Source organism: Monodelphis domestica, chromosome 4, assembly GCF_027887165.1.
Source record: "Monodelphis domestica isolate mMonDom1 chromosome 4, mMonDom1.pri, whole genome shotgun sequence".
NCBI lineage: Eukaryota > Metazoa > Chordata > Mammalia > Didelphimorphia > Didelphidae > Monodelphis > Monodelphis domestica.
The window spans coordinates 372,853,999-372,871,133 of record NC_077230.1 but is presented as its reverse complement, the minus strand read 5'-3'; the positions used below and the strand labels follow the sequence as shown (position 1 = coordinate 372,871,133).

Below are 17,135 nucleotides of genomic sequence, written 5' to 3'. Positions count from 1 at the left end.
ACTGTCTTTCATTTACCTAAATGCAATAAAACTTTGTGGATGCACCCCTGAAGCAAACATTGGTATTTAATAGGCTGTGTCATTTTAAGGAGAAGAGCCAGACAAGGTGAAGTGTGGCACAGAGTGCTGGACTGATCATAGACATATTCTCTGAGCTATACATTGATATTCAACAAAATCAGTGGCCCCGAGGCAAAACAACTACCAGTAAACTTACTGTCAACACTAGAGTGCTTCTCAGTGTGCAGTTTGTTGTTGACTTAGAGGGAAAACTAAGCTATCACATAGTTGTCAAAAATAGAGCAGAAAAGGAATGGGCTACTTTCCAAGATTTAGTATACAGCACCATATGTGCTTATCTAGGCCAAAATACTTACAAACATCACATTTAGTTTGATGAAAATTATAGGGAAATTCAGAAGCTACTAAATGAAAAATGGGAACTTCACAGAGTTTACCAACAGTATAGTTCATCCATCTTTAAGAAGGTAGCATTTAACTCCATCAAAAGTAAAGTGCAACAAAGGAAGTCCTAGGTTCAAATCTGGCCTCAGACATGCCCTGGCTATGCGATCCTGGTCAAGTCACTTAACCCCCATTGCCTAGCCTTTACCATTCTTCTACCTTTAATAATTAATTATTATTATATTATTATATATATTATATAATATATATTATTATATATTATTAAAAAATAAATAATTAATAATAATTAATACACACAGTATTAATTCTAAGATTGGAGGTAAGTACAAAGAAGCAAAGTACAAAACTTGGAGTGATGAAGGATTCTTGGTTCCATTAGAAGGCAAATGAAATTCAGCATTACACTGATAGTAACAACCTGAAGTGCTTTTATGATTTCCAGAAGGCTACATATGGACCAAAGACCTTTGGTGCATCTCAACTATTCAGGACTGATGAAGCCACCCTGATCAGTGATAAGGACATGATCCTAGAGAAATAGGCTGAACATTTCCATAGTGTTCTCAATAGACCTTCATCAGTCAGTACTAAATATACCTCAGGCTGAAGTCAATCCCTCTCTAGCTGAACTTCCAACTAAAGAGGAGGTTTTGAATGCCATCGGGTTCCTCTTGTGTGGCAAAGCACCTGGTGCTGATTCTATCAGCCAAGATTTACAAGGCAAGGGTTCCATTGCTCATACAAAAGCTAACAAGTCTTCCTGGTTATATTAAGGAGAGCTGTCCAGCAGTCTCTCTGAGGGTCCAAGGTTTCTCCGTCTAAGTGTGATGATCCAGTCCAGTAATGAAGATGAGAGACACTGTGCTCAGGCCCATGTGCATAGGCATCACACAGTATTCTGCCATAGCACAGAGGTTCCTTTATTATATAGGCTGGTGATTACATACTTCTTTGGCACACAATCAATTTTCTACATATATATTTCCATGGAACTTAACAACAAGACACGTAGCCTAAGGAGATAGTCAATGAAGCATTGTTGTTATAGATGAATGACATAAACAGGGTGATCTAGAGGTTAGTTCTCCCTGACCTAGGAGAATCATTGTTACTTTTGGTCAGCTTTCACAATCAATCACAATTACTTAGGAGATGGATAACAAAACATTTCGTAGCTAGGAACAATGTTAGAGGGCAATTTAATGACAGACCAGATTTGGAATTTTCCTCCATTTACAAGTTCTATTTTTCTTGTGTTATTTTAAAGCACCTGGCAATGTTGCCTGGTTTCTGTCCATAAACAGAATTCAGTGGAGTGTGTCTTAAAGGTGATTGATGTTCTTGGCTTGCCTGGCTTGTAATGGGAGTGAATGTAGCTCTGTGGAGAGGGAAAGGAGGGCGGTAAAGGGTAGTGATCTTTAGGTTTTAATTCTGTGAATGTAATCTTTTGGGGTAATAATCTAGGAGGATTAAGGTGGGATATATGTGTATTGATCCTATAAGTATTTGCTCTCATATTATTGCTCCTGTATTGGGGAGAGAATAATAATCATGACAAGTTCATTAGTTTGGAAAATTGGAGAGAGAGAGAAGTCACGGGGGGGGGGGTGTTCCGTGGGAGCCTTATTTTTCCAGAAATTTGCTTTGCAATTCTGGAACTCACTTGTGACCATGTCAGACAGCATGGGCTTGATGCTTCCCACATTATATGGCAAGAGAAGATTATGCCTCAAGAGATCAAGGATGCTTTCATTGTCTACCTCTATAAAGGAAAAGGGAATAGGTTGCCTTCTGACAATCCTAGCAGAGTCCCTCTCAATCATTGCTGGCAAGATTATTCAATTTTGGTAGATTCTCTAGGATTTTCTATGTATATCATGATATCATCTGCAAAGTGATAGCTTTCTTTCCTCATTACCTATTCTAATTCCTTCAGTTTCTTTTTCTTCTCTTAATGCTATAGCAAACATTTTTAGTATAATATTGAATAATAGTGGAGATGATGGGAATCCTTGTTTCACTCTGATCTAATTGGGAAGGTTTCTAGTTTATCCTCATTACAGATCATGCTTGATGATGGTTTTATTTTTTTAAGTGTATAAGAATATATATATATTTTTTTTTTTATTTAATAAGATGATTTAGAATATTTGCCCATGGTTACAAGACTCATGTTCTTTCCCTCCCTTCCCCCTACCCACTTCCCGTACCTGACGAACAATTCCACTGGGTTTAACATGTGTTATTTATCAAGTCCCATTTCCATATTATTAATATTTGCACTAGGGTGATTGTTTAGAATCTACTTTCCCAGTCATAGCCCCATCAACCAATGTGATCAAGCAGTTGTTTTTCTTCTGTGTTTCTTTTCCCACAGTTCTTCCTCTGGATGTGGATAGCGTTCTTTCTCATGTGTCCTTCCGAATATTTCTGGATCATTACACTGATACTAGAAGAGAAGTCCATTACATTTGATTTTACTCCAGTGTGTCAACTGTTGATGGTTTTAGATAAATGCTCTTTATCATTTTAAAAGAAAACTCCATTTATTCCAATGTATTCTAGTGTTGTTAGTAGGAATGGATGTTGTATTTTGTCAAAAGCTTTTTCTGTATCTATTGAGATAATCATATGATTTATGTTGGCTAAGTTATTGATATAATAAATTATGTTAATAGTTTTCCTAATTCTGAGCCATCCCTGCATTCCTGGTGTAAAATTCACCCGATCATAGTGTATGATCCTTGTGATGCCTTGCTGTATTCTCCCTGATAGTATTTTATTTAGAATTTTTACATCAATATTCAATGGAGTGATTGGTCTAAATTTTCTTTCTGTTTTTGTGCTTTTTCTGATTTAGGTATTATTCAAATATTTGTTTCATAGAAGGAATTTGGCAGAATTCCTTCACCTATTTTTCAGTTTATATGGTATTAGAATTAGTTGTTCTTTTAATGTTTGGTAGAATTCACTTGTGAATCTATCTAGCACTGGGGACTTTTTCTTATAGAATTCATTGATGGCTGTTGAACCTCCTTTTCTGTTTTGGGTTTATTTAAATATTCTAATTCCTCTTCTGTTAATCTGAACAATTAATATTTTTAAATATTCACCTAGGTCACTTAGATTGTCATTAGATAGACTTTTGATATAAAATTGGGCAAAATTACTCCTAACAATTGCTTTAATTTTCTCTTTGTTATGTGTTCACCTTTTTTTATTTCTGATACTGGTAATTTGGTTTTCTACTCTCTTTAAAAAAAAATCAAATTAGCCAATGATTTATCTATTTTATTGATTTCCCCCACCCACACAGAAAACTAGATCTTTGTCTTATTTATTAGTACAATGATTTTTTTACTTTGAATTTTATTAATAGCTCCTTTGATTTTCAGGATATCTAATTTGATGTTTAATTGGGGATTTAAAATTCATTCTTTTTCTAGATTATTTTGGTTGCATGCCCAGTTCATTAATCTGTCCTTTCTCCATTTTGAAGTAAGCATTCAGAGATATAAATTTCCCCCTAAGTACTGCTTTAGCTACGTCCCATAAATTTTTGTACATTGTCTCCTTGTTGACATTCTCTTTAATTAAATTGTTGGGTTTTCTATGATTTATTCTTTGACCTATTCATTCTTCAAGATAATATTACTTTGTTTTCCAATTAATTTTAATCATTCTTTCTGCACTCTTTTGTTGAATGTAATTTTATTGCATTATAATCTGAAAAGGATGTATTTAATATGTCTTCTTTTCCACATTTGGTTGTGAGGCTTTTATGTCTATTATATAGTCACTTTTTGTGAAGGTGCCATGTATTGTTGAGAAAAAGTATATTTTTTCAATTCCCATTTAGTTTTTTCCATATCAAACTTTTCTAAAATTCTAGTCACATCCTTCTTATTTATTTTTGGTTGGATTTATCAAGTTTGGATGGGAAAAGTTGAAGCTTCCCACTAGTAAAGTTTTACTGTTTACTTCCTTTTGTAACTCATGTAACTTTTTTAGGAATTTGGACTCTATGTCACTTGGTGCATATGTTTATTATTCACATTACTTTATAATCTATGGTACCTTTTATTAAGATACAATTTCCTTATCTCTTTTAATTAGATAAATTTTTACTTTTACTCTGTCTGAGATCATGAGTTCTTGCTGTTTTTTAACTGAAGCTGAAGCAAAAATAAATTCTTCTCCAGCCTCTTACCTGTACTCTGTATGTGTCTCCCTGCTTTGTGTTTCTTGTAGAAAGCATATTGTGGAATTCTGGTTTTGAATATCCTCTACTATCGTCTTCTGTTTTATGGGTAAGTTCATTCATTTGCATGATTATGTGTGTTTCCCTCCATCTTATCATTCCCCCTGTTTATACTTCTCTCTCTTGTATCTCTCCAGCCTTTCTCTATTCACTGTTGTTTTGCTTCTGAGTACCATCTCCTTTGATTCACCTTTCCTTTTGACTGTTCCCCCCCACACACACTTTTGGGAAACAAACTGAGGTTTAGGGGACTTTGTATATCTCTCAGAAATAGATCTGGTATCTAAGCTATATAAACAACTAAATGGCATAGTATATATAGAACTAATAGCCATCCCCCAATACATAAGTGATCAAAGATATACACTCCTCAAAAAGAATTACAAACTATTAACAATGGAAGTACACTTCAAATCGCTAATAATAAAAGAAATTAAAATCAAGATAACTCTGAGGTTTTACCTCACATGCTAAAAATTGGCAAAGTTGACAAACGCTTGGAATAATCTATGTTGGAAGGCTTTGGGGAGATAGACACACTAGTGAATTTCTGACTATGCTGTGAATCAGTACAACCATTTTGGAAAACTATTTGGAATTATGCAAATAGAGTATCTAAACTGTTCATATTCTATTGCTGAACAAGTTGTAACATATGATAATAATAGAATACTGCTGTGCTATAAGAAATAATGAGAAGAATGATTTCAGAAAAACTTGGAAATATCTACATGAACAGATGCAAAGTGAGGGAAGCAGAACCAATAGAATATTGTACATAGTTACAGCAGTATTATATGATGAACATTTATTAATAACTTAACTATTCTTACCAATACAGTGATCCAAGACAATCATTCCTCAAGAACTCATGATGGAAAATGCCATGTGTTTCCAGAGAAAGAACTGAAGTCTGACTGCAGACCCCAGACATATTACATTTTACTTTTTTTCATTTTTCTTTTGTTTGTTTGAGTTATGTTTCACAAAATTACTAATATGGGAAATTGTCTTATATAATTACATACATATCAGATTGCTTGCTGTCTCTGGAAGGGAATGGGGAGAGGTGAGAACTTGGCTCAAGCTTTACAAAAATGAAGTTTTAAAATTGTTTTTTCATGTAATTGAGGAACAATAAGATTATTTTTTTAAAAAGAAGAAAACTGTCTCTACTCTGACTCGGAGATTTGACTATTAGTCTCAAGGAGGCCATTGATAAGAAGAACAATCTCCAATTAGACCCAGATTTTTATAGGAGCATTTTTTAATAGCAAAGAACTAGAAACAAAGCAAATGCCAGCTGAATGAGGAATGACTAAACAAATTGTGATTCACACATGTAATGGAATATTACTGTGAGGAAATAAATAATGAATGTGATAAAAGCAGAAAATCATGGAAAGATCCAAATGAACAGATGGAGAATTAAGTAAACAAAATCAAGAAAACAACATACACAATATAAATGAAACCTCAGCCTAAAAAAAATCAAAGGTGATTTTTCAAAATTACAAAGAATATGTCTAGCTGGGAAGAAAAGATATGAGAAGACACCCTCAACCCATCCCTTTGCAGATGTGGGCAGTCCATGAGTATAATACATTGTACACGCTTTTGTACTTTTTTGTGTTGGTCAGTTTTGTTGATTTTTTTCTTTTCTCTTTTTTTTGGTCTTTAAAAATTATTACTTGTTATGGAAATATATTTTGTGTGATAATACATGTATAACTCAGATTGAATTGCTTACCATCTTCAGGAGGAGGCAGGGAAGGAGGGAAGGAGACCATTTGGATCATCTAACTTTGGAAAACTTATGTGGAAATTTGTTATTGCATGTAATTGTTTTTACATTTTAAATTATTTTTTTAACTATTATTTGTTACATAGAATAACTCTGGGAAGGGAAAGGGAAGGGATGCTGGAGGAAATTTTGGTGAACAAAAGATATCCACAACATTTATTTTTTAAAAAGTACACAGGAGAAAACAAAAGGAAGTTCAAAAGGAGACATAAACAGGGTGATTTTGTTACTATTGTGCTAAATTTAATATTACTTTTAAAAAAATAAGCCATGCAACTGTTTACAGTTTTACAAATAATTCTCCCTATTGTTCCTTTTTTATACCAAAATGTTCATATTTGTTGATATTAAGTACATAATTTAAAAGACTTTAAATTAAAAAGAAAGAAATCAACTTTCTATTAGGCATTTTTGTTTTGTTTTGACTCTGTGACCCCAAACAAATCATTTAACATCTCTAAGTTACGGAAAAGAGACTAACCTGTGGCTATAGAACAAATCCCTGACCAGTGGCTCCCTGTGTCAATGAAATCACAGGTTGGATCCCTATTCCCATCCCTAACGATTAATTTCAAGATCATTCTCCTTAGCAGAGAAAGCAGAAACAAAATACAAATCAGCCAGGGAGCTCTTCAAGGGCAGAAACTCTCTTTTTAATTTCTTTGTATTCCCTGTTCTTAGCTCAGTACCTGGCTCAGAGATGGCACCTAAGAAATAGTTATTGCCTGACTGTCTGGCTGATTGACTGAACTGAGCTATCCATATTCTCTCCCTGCCTGGTGATCATTGTCCCCACTGCTCAGACCTGCAGGGCAACCTCATGGAACTATCATAACACTATATTCAAGGAAGAAAAAGATGCAACTTCAGGTGATAGCTATGGAGGTAAAAGGGGCAACAAAAGGGAACTCCAGAAGCCAAAGAGACTCTGAGAAACAGAGCCAAGAAGTTAGAAATGAAATGTATTTGCTGGGAGATTTAATTAGAATACCAGTATAACTTCTGTCTTACCTTGAAGCATGATTTACGAAAGAGTTCCTCCCTTCACACAGAGGAACCTGTCTCTGATTCTACCCATGTTGCTGACGATGTTTCTCTGGTTTTATTTTTTTTCTTTATTATTGACCTTGTTACTCTGTCTCCTCAGTACATTACTCTTTGGTTTATGGTTCTTGCCTGGCCTATTCTTTAAGAATTCACTGGATGTTGACTCAAGACATGTTTGCTCATTTATTGTTTTAAAAAACTCTTGCCTTCTGGGGAGCAGCTGGGTAGCTCAGTGGATTGAGAGCCAGGCCTAGAGACGGGAGGTCCTAGGTTCAAATCTGACCTCAGACACTTCCCAGCTGTGTGACCCTGGGCAAGTCTCTTGACCCCCATTGCCTAGCCCCTACAACTCTTCTGCCTTGGAACCAATACACAGTATGGATTCCAAGACAGAAGGTCAGGGTTTAAACAAACAAACAAACAAAAAAACAACCTTTGCCTTCTTTCTTCAAATCAATACTCTGTATTGGCTCCAAGGAAGAAGGGCTATATAATGGGAGTTAAGTGACTTGCTTAGACACAGCGAGGGAGTGTCTGAGGTCAAAATCGAACCCAGGACCTCCCATCTCTAGACCTGATTCTCTATCCACTCGGTCACCTAGCTAACCTCTTGTTTGCACATTTATGATTAAATAGTCAACAATAGTCAACAATGAATCTGAGATATCAAGGAGTTCCAAAGTTAAGGAGTAGTCATCCTACATATGAGAATATGGATCACAAGATGTCAGAAAACTATTATTAAAACTGTATCTATATGTAATCTGGAAAAGAAAAATATAATTTAAAAATCTTTTTAAAAAAGAAGTACATCATAGGTCAGCATTTGCTCAAAACCAAAGTTCACAAGCCCCCACCAATGTGTTTCTTTTACCACATCAACCAGAGGATATAGTATTTCATAGCAAAAGACATTTATTAAATAGTACAGCAATTAAAAGTGGCAAAAAGGATCTCCCTCCCATATTACATAGAGGTATATTTTCCCAAAGGTCAGCATATCACCAATAAAAACAGAGATATATATATGTGTCTAGGGCAACTTATACTCCTATATTGGCATCTCAGTTAGACCATCTCCCAGCCTCTACTATCGGCTTTGTATGCATCATGTGTGTATTTTGGTATGTATGGACATATAGATATACATTAGGGTATAAATTCTTTGAGGACAGGGATTATTTCAAATTTGTCTTACCACAGTGCCTGGCATGCAATAATATATAATAATATATTAATATATAATATTATATATATAATATAATATATAAAAATATAATAATAAACACTTGTTTGTTAGCTGATTGACACTGGTGTTTGAATATATTCAGTGTAAACTTTTATTTGATTTATGATCAGAAAATTCATTTTAACTACTCTCCTACCTCTGATTAACAATCTGGAACCCTGGAACAAGACTGAAGGAGAATGGCTAGGGATATGTGGAGGCAACTGAGTCCATAGAAATCTCTTCTGGAACAATATGAAAGGTGCTAGGTGGAGCTGGCAAAACTGGGGTCCTTTGCCCTAAACAGATCACTGCATTCCCTACATGAGAATTATTTCCTCTTTAAAAGTTTTTTAGGCTTTCGTAAGTATGGCTGGGGACAGATTTATTGACCAAACAAAGAAAAAAGATGATCATAAAAGACAAAATGGTTTGATTAAACAAAATTTAAAATGAATTTGCATGTAAAATATGGTTACAATTGGAGGGGAAAAAATAAAATGAAAAAATTCTTTGCAGCAAATTTCTCCAATAACAGTATGATATCCAAAATATATAGGGAATCAATGCCAAAATTGTAAGAACAAGTCATTTCTCCAATAAATAATTATTTGAAGGATATAAGCAAACAGTTCTCATTTAAAAAATCACTTGATTTTATGTCTGTCGATAACCAAATGAAAATAAAAATTAATATAGAGGGCACCTTGGTGGCTCTATGGATTGAGATCCAGGTCTAGAAATGGAAAGACTTGGGTTCAAATGTGACCTCAGACGCTTCCTAGTTGTGTGACCCTGGGCAAATCATTTAATCCTCATTGCCCAGTCCTTACCATTTTTCTGCTTTGGAACCAATATTCTAAGTCAGAGGGTAAGGGTTTTAAAAAAAAGGGAATATGAATGAAATATTTACACAGAAAATGTAAAAGGAAGTTCTGAAGAAGACAACAACAAAGGCAATATTGGTATTACCACATTAAAATTTTTATAATAAGCTATATGTGGTATATGATAGTGATGGAATACTATTGTGTTATAAGGAATGATGAAGCAATGGCTTTCTATAAGGACTGAAAAGACCTATGTGAACTGATGTGGGATGAAATAAGAGAACCAGAACATTATACACAGTAACTGAAACATTGTGGAAAGATCAAATGTGATAAACTTTGCTACTAATAGCAACATATTGATCCAGGACAATGTTGAGGCACTTAAGAGAAAGAACACTATTCACATTTAGAGAAAGAACTGTGGGAGTAGAAACACAGAAGAAGACATATGATTTATCACTTGTTTATATGGGTATACAATTTGGGGTTTTAGTTTTAAAAGACTATTACAAAAATGAATAATATGGAAATGGGTTTTGCATGATAATATATGTATAACTCAGATTGAATTGCTCATCCACTCTGGGAACGGGGAGGGAAAAGGGGAGAGAGAGCACGAATCATATAACCATGGGAAAAAATTAAAAATAAAACCTAAATAAAATAAGCTATATGTAATCGATTCTTGGTTTTATATGTAGCCTTTGGGGCATGCTGAAATTGCCTAGCATGGAGACATCCTGTGTCCTCTAGTTTGATTAGCTCTGAGGCAAGAACAGTCTGCATTTCTAAAACCTGATCAGACTGAGACTCTCTCTTTTTTCCAGCCTTCTTTCCCACTGTATCCAGAGTCTGAAGTTCACCCACAGTTCTTAAATTGGACAGAGGAAGGGAATACTTTCTCCCTCTTCCTCCTTCTCCATTATTAAAGGTGTTTGTCTTGATTTGTATTGTTTGTCCTCAGTTTCACATGCCAGAAGGGGTCTTTCCCAGACCTGGGAGTTGGCACCATTGACTTTGGAAACAACATTGCAACCAGAATTCCAGGTGAGATGCTGCAGCCAGTTAGTTAGGCAAGGAAGCCCAGAGAAACCAGGGGGGGCTGGGGCTCAAGTCCAAGGGATTTGGGACTAGGATTATATTAGCTGAGAACTGGGCTGGACTGATTGTTTAGTTGTATTATAGCTTTGAAATCAATGTTTCTTTGTAAAACTTAATCTGACTCTTAATAGTTAAATGGAGAGGGCAGCTAAATGGCACAGTGGATAGAGCATAAAGCCTGGAGTTTGGAAGATTCATCTTCATGAGTTCAAAACGGGTCTCATATACTTACTGTGTGATTCTGGACAAGTCACTTGACCCTGTTTGACTCAGTTTCCTCATCTGTAAAATGAGTTGGAAAGGAAATGGCAAACCATGCCAGTATATTTGCCAAGAAAATTCCAAACGGACTTATAATGAAACTGAAACAACAAAAGTTAAATGGAACTGGGGTGCAGATGACCCCCATAATTAGGTGGACATTGGTGGTAACTAGAGAGAATGGCAGAGATCCTAAATCCCCCATATTTCATTAAGAATACCTGAAAACCCTAGGAGAGAAGAGAAATGTGACATCCTTGACTTGCAGGTGGTTCATGTGAGGTTTTGTCTAGAATAAAATGGGGTCCCTTTTTTCAGAGACCCTTGGCGAGATTTTCTGCTTAGAACTATTGATTCTAGATTGTGAAATCTTAGAAAAATTTTAAAGTTCTAGAAATATGTAGTTGGGTTTTTCTAGTGTTTGTCCCTCACAAGTCAGTTCCTTTGGTTTAATTTTGCAAGCTTAATTTGTTTGATTGCTTAACTGTTTAAAGACTGATGTTTTTTGTATTATTGAATTTCAGACATAGGCATTCTCACGGTAAGAAGTTGTAAGGCATTTTGTTTTCCCAGAGCATAAGCAGTCTAGGATCTATTTAAATGCAAAGGAACAATATGAGCATTTCTATTTAAACAGGAGCAGTCAAGTGATTCCAGATTTTCCATTCTTGCTATCTCCAGAGTGTAGAAGATGATAGAACAATAATAACTAATATTTGTATAGTGCCACTATGTGCCAGGCACTGTGCTAAGTATTTTGAAATATTATCTCTTTTGCTCATTACAACAACCCTGGGAGATGGAGTTATCATCTCCATTTTATAATTGAAGAAATTGAGGCAATCAGAGGTGAAGTGACTTGCCCAGGGTCACCTGCTAATAAGCTACTGAGGCTGTATTTGAACCTAGGGCTTTTTGACTCCAGGCATAGCACTATATCTACTGTGCCACTGATCTTCCATAGTATGGACATCATACAACATAACCAAGATAACATTTGGGATAAAAGCATGGGTTGTTGCCCTAGGAAACAACGTAGATTCATTAAAGTTTCAAAGCAGTTTCCCAAATTCAATTCAGTTTATTCTTCTAATAATAATAATTATTATTATTAGGTTCTTACTAGCTGTGTAACTCTGGATAAGTCACTTAGCCTTGTTTGCCTCAGTTTCCTTTTTTTAAAACCCTTACCTTCCATCTTAGAATCAGTACTGTGTATTGGTTCCAAGGCAGAAGAGTGGTAAGGGCTAGGCAATGGGGTTTAAGTGACTTGCCCAGGGTCACACAGCTAGGAAGTGTCTGAGATCAGATTTGAACTCAGGACCTCCCATCTCTGGGCCTGACTCTCAATCCACTGAGCCACACAACTGTCCCCCTGCCTCAGCTTCCGCATCTGCAAAATGAGCTGAAGAAAGAAATGGCAAACTTGTTTCTTTGCCAAGAACACCCCAAATGGGATGATGAAGAGGCAATGAACGTGACTGAAAAACAACTGAAAGGCAACAAAAGTTATATTCCTGAGTCTAACTCATTGCCTGTCCTTTGTAGTAGTCCAAGATTTATGGACTGAATTATTCCCTCAAATAGATTGGCTACCCAACAACACGTTTTGGTCTAGGTCAGGGGCTAGCAAACTATGGCCCAAAAGCAAAATCTAGACTACCATTTGTTTTGGTATTCCAGGGAGCAGAAAATGGTTTTGATGTTTTAAAATATAATAAAACAATAAAAATATCAAAATTAACCTTAGCTTTTGGATCCAAAAATAGACTTTGGTCTGAAGACATAGTCTGCTAACCCATGGTTTAAAGAATAAACATTTTGCATCCTCATAGCTTTTCTTGTATGGATTTCTTAGGCCAATCTCTTGAATTCTTGTGGATTTTTCTGAGAGTGCTCTATAAGGTCTGGGGCTCCATATATACTAACCCAGTATCATTCAGGCAGCTAGGTGATATGGTAGATATAGAGCTGGGCTTGGAGACCGGAAAACCTAAGTTCAAATATAATTTTAGACATTTGCTAGCTATGTGACTAAGATAAGTCACTTAACCTCTGCCTGCCTCAGTTTCCTCAACTGTAAAATAGGGATAATAACAATATCTACCTTGCAGGGTTGTTGTGAGGATTCTAAGAGAGAATATTTGTTAAAAACACCACCAAGTCACATCTGTGTTTAATAAATACTTGCTAATTGGTCATTTGATTGATGGGTCAAAGTCAAATCCTGACTACATCAGAGATCACAGAATCACACATTTAGAGCTAGAAGGGATACTAGTTCAAGTCCTTTATGAAAACTGAGGCCTAGAGAGGATAAGTAATTTCCCTAAGATCACTCAGGGAGAAAAAAAATGGCAGACATAGGATGGGAATATAGGTCACCTGATTTATACAAGCTAAATGGAACCACTCCAGCCACCTCTCCACTATGGCGCCATGTAATAATCCTGTCTACGGAGATCTAAAGGGCTGTTGGGTAGCAAAGAGATCAAGTTCATTCCGTTTAACCACAGAGAAGAGAATTAGACCAAGGCAAAGGAGAAGAAAAAGGAAATGGTGGAGGTAGAGGTAAGGTCCAAGAAATGGACTGGACAACATGAACACTCCAATATAATAGGATGACATTTTAGATGGTCGATGCGTTCCAATGTCACATAAGTTGAAAATCATACATAATGGTGAACTCCACAATTTAATAACTATTTCTGATAGGAATGTATGTAGGCATTTTAAGACTTCCTGGGCTTATCAGAGCCACTAATATCATTATTCTTGTATTTGGGGGCCATTATTAGTAACCAAATAGTGTTAATGAAGCAAAGAGGAGCATTGCTCTGGCACAGATATGACTTGTTACCAGAGAGAACTGCAGACAAAGACTCGTGTGGGAGCTGATGTTTGGTGCAAAACAATGTAATGACTCACACTAATGCTTGTCAGAGCAAGGGAGTGATTGGGCGAAATGTTGGGAGACTTTATATCACTTGGGGAAATGGTGCAGATTTAACAAGTAATTAAAATTATGTTTATTTTACATATTGTTCTGCCATTACTTCTTTTTATTACCAATTGCTTATCTCTGAATTAGCCTGTGTGGCGTTCGCTTCAAAGAAAGTCCTACTTGTATATAATCTGGTCATTCTCCCAGCCAAGCTCCTTCCAATGCCTCTAGTTACAGGGGAGAGGCTGGCTCTGGGGAGCACTTTCTCCTAAGTCAGTGGATTCAAATCCTCCGCTTGTCCTCCACAGGCATAGAAAGGAAAGCCAGGACTGAAGAGCCAACGGTCTACCCTGCCTGAAGCAGAAGCCAAGATCTTCCACAGGGGAGAACAGGACACCTCAGGGCAGCAGCTTATCAGGAATAGAGAAGAGTCAAGACCAGGACTCTCCACAAGGAGAAGAGAGACTTCAACTGATAGAGATAAGGACGGAGTATGCTACCATCTTGGAGGGAAGATCTGCTCTGCAAATGCTGGGAGGTGGGAAAAGGCAGGATGAGACTGAAGAATAGGAAATAGTCCAATCTGGCTGGAACATAGAATTCAAGTCATATACAAGAAGGATGGAAAGGGAGGTCAGACACAGATTGTGAAGGGACGTAATACAAATATAAGGAGTTTATATTTTATCCTCTAAAGTTTAGATTTTTTCTAATTTTAGATAATTTCTAATTTTAGATTTTTTTCTAATTTTAGATAATTTCTAAATTTAGATAATTTAGATAAAATTAGATAATTTCTCATTTTTAGATTTTCAGTGGTTCCAGAACCACTGAAAAATTTTCACAGGATAAGTAATAAGCCATGGGAAGAGTCAGTCAGTATCTGTGTGACAGGTGAATTGGAGGACTCCAAGGACAGAAGCTGGTGGAAGGTAGAGACTAGACAACCACAACATTGGAGACATTGGCAAGAGAGAGCAATAGAGAACCTTTGTATAAGAAGTTTAAGGTCTGCAAAGCACTTTACCAAGTATTCTCTCATTTGATCCTCACAAAAACCCTGGGCAATAGGTGCTATTGTTATACCCATTTCATAGATTAGGAAACCGGCACAATGAGAGACTGAGTAATTTGCCAAGAGTCATACTGGTAGTGTCTGAAACTGGATTTGAACCCAAGACCTTCTGATTCCAAGTCCTACATTCTCTCTATCTCTACTGGGTCACCTAGCAGAGATGTGGTATGTTCAGGGAAAAGCCAGAATTTGGTTAGAATATAGAAGTTCAAGGAATAGAATAGGGAGGGTTTAGGAGGCAGGCACATATGTTCAGAGGAGGAAGGGGTAGACAGAAGAGGACAGTGTCTGGGGATGGAGAGGACTAAAGCAGATACAGGTAAGAGTCTGGGGAAAGAAGGCTCTTGTTTCCTCGGTCTCTCTCCCTCCGTCTCTGTCTTTTTCTCTATTTCTGTCTGTCTGTCTTTATCTACCTCTGTCTCTCTTTCTCTTTATCAACCTTGGGGTTGATAAACACTCATGATTGGGAGCAATTAGCGGGACTGGGGATAGGATCCTTCTAGAGAAAAAGGGTGTAACCTGGGAAATTAAATATAATGCCAAGCCAAAATTCCCAAGGGTCACCAAATCCAAGGGCTAGGCAGGATTCTAAGGGTTCATAGTAGTGGTCAAAGAGTGAGGAGGAGGCAGGAAGGAACAAGTATTTCTTAAGTACCTTCTATGTGCCAAGCATTGTGTTAAGCTCTTTAAAAATATTATCCCGTTTGATCCTCCTAACAACCTTGGAAAATAGGTGCTATTATTATCTCTGCCTCATAGCTGAATAAATGGAGGCAGACAGTGGCTATGTGACTTGCTTGGAGCCACACAGCTAGGGTTTGGCCTAAGGCTGGATTTGAACTCAGATCTTCCTGACTTCATGTCCAAACTATCCATTATAACACCTCGCTGAGTAGAAGCCATTAGACAAAGGAAAGACACAGAAGGGGAAAGCACTGGTGCAGCTCGACGATTTTCTCTCCTAACTTCTTCATGGAGGCAGAGTCGTTTTCTGATGGGAGCATGCTAGTCATTCCTGCTCCTTGCTGCAGCACAACAGCATCACCATGGGCTTGGACCCCTGCAGATGAAAGGCATATCCTAGAATCTGGTTCTGAATGATGGACTGGGAAGCAGGGGGTTCGGATTTGCTGACAAGGAGACAGGAGAAGCACTAAGGAGGGAGAGATTCTTCCAACGTATTAGTCAGAAGGATCTGATTAGAATGTTGATGTGATGGAGACTTCCCAGATCCCAACCCCTAGGTAGTTTCCATCAGTTGAATTTGCTGGATGTCAGCCTGCAATCCTTCACCTCCCTACTTCTGAGACAGAGAAAGAGATGCAAAAGAAGAGACAGAGACAGAGAAGAGAAAGAGACAAAGACAGAGACAGAGAGATGGAGAGAGAGATAGAGATAGAGAAAGAGGGGGAGAAAGGAGGAGGAAAAGAGGGAGAGGGAGAGACACAGAGATGAGAGAGACACAGAGATATAGATAGAGAGGAAAAGAAGGAGAGAGAGATGGAGAGGGGGAAGGGAAAGAGAGAGAGGAAAAGGAGAGACAGAGATGGAGAGAGAGACAGATATATAGATATATAGATATATATATAGAGAGAGAGAGAGAGGAAAAGGAGAGAGAGTCAGAGGAAAAGAAGGAGAAAGAGATAGAGAGGGTGAAGGGAAAGAGAGAGAGAGGAAAAGGAGAGAGACACAGAGAGATGGGGAAAGACAGACATAGAGAGACTGAGAGAGAGAAAGAGAGAGGAAAAGAAGGAAAGAGAGAGGAAAAGAAGGAGAGACAGAAGGAGAGACAGAGAGATAGAGACAGAGACAGAGAGAGTGAGGCCTGGTGCAAAGCATTGTGTATACAAATAATGTAAATAAAATAATCTATGCCCTTGGGAATTATGGAAGCAGCTAGGTAGCAGTGGATAGAGCACAGACCCTGGAGTCAGGAAGAATAATCTTCTTGAGTCCAATCTGGCCTCAGACACTTACTAAACCCTGGATAAGTCACTTAACCCTGTTTGCCTCCATTTCCTCATTTTAAAAAATGAATAGAGCTCTGGACTTGAGGTTAGAAAGATCTGAATCCAAATCCAGACACTTACTAGTTGCACAACCCTGGGTAACTCATTTGACTTGTTTGTCTCAGTTTTCTCAACTATTAATTAGG

General features: G+C 37.0%; 1 long non-coding RNA gene across 3 annotated transcripts; it reads left to right on the top strand.

Annotated features, from left to right (window-relative positions):
• The first annotated feature begins 1,748 nt into the window (after positions 1-1,748).
• Positions 1,749-16,456, top strand: LOC130453866 (uncharacterized). Of its 3 annotated transcripts, XR_008911499.1 has the most exons (4): positions 1,749-1,900; positions 4,678-4,736; positions 10,564-10,646; positions 14,214-16,456. It is a non-coding gene; the product is annotated as an uncharacterized LOC130453866 (long non-coding RNA). The 3 variants fall into 3 exon arrangements; XR_008911498.1 differs by lacking the exons at positions 10,564-10,646; positions 14,214-16,456 and adding an exon at positions 5,529-6,409 and having other exon boundaries at positions 1,752-1,900; XR_008911500.1 differs by lacking the exons at positions 1,749-1,900; positions 10,564-10,646; positions 14,214-16,456 and adding exons at positions 2,049-3,924; positions 5,529-6,409.
• The last annotated feature ends 679 nt before the right edge of the window (positions 16,457-17,135 follow it).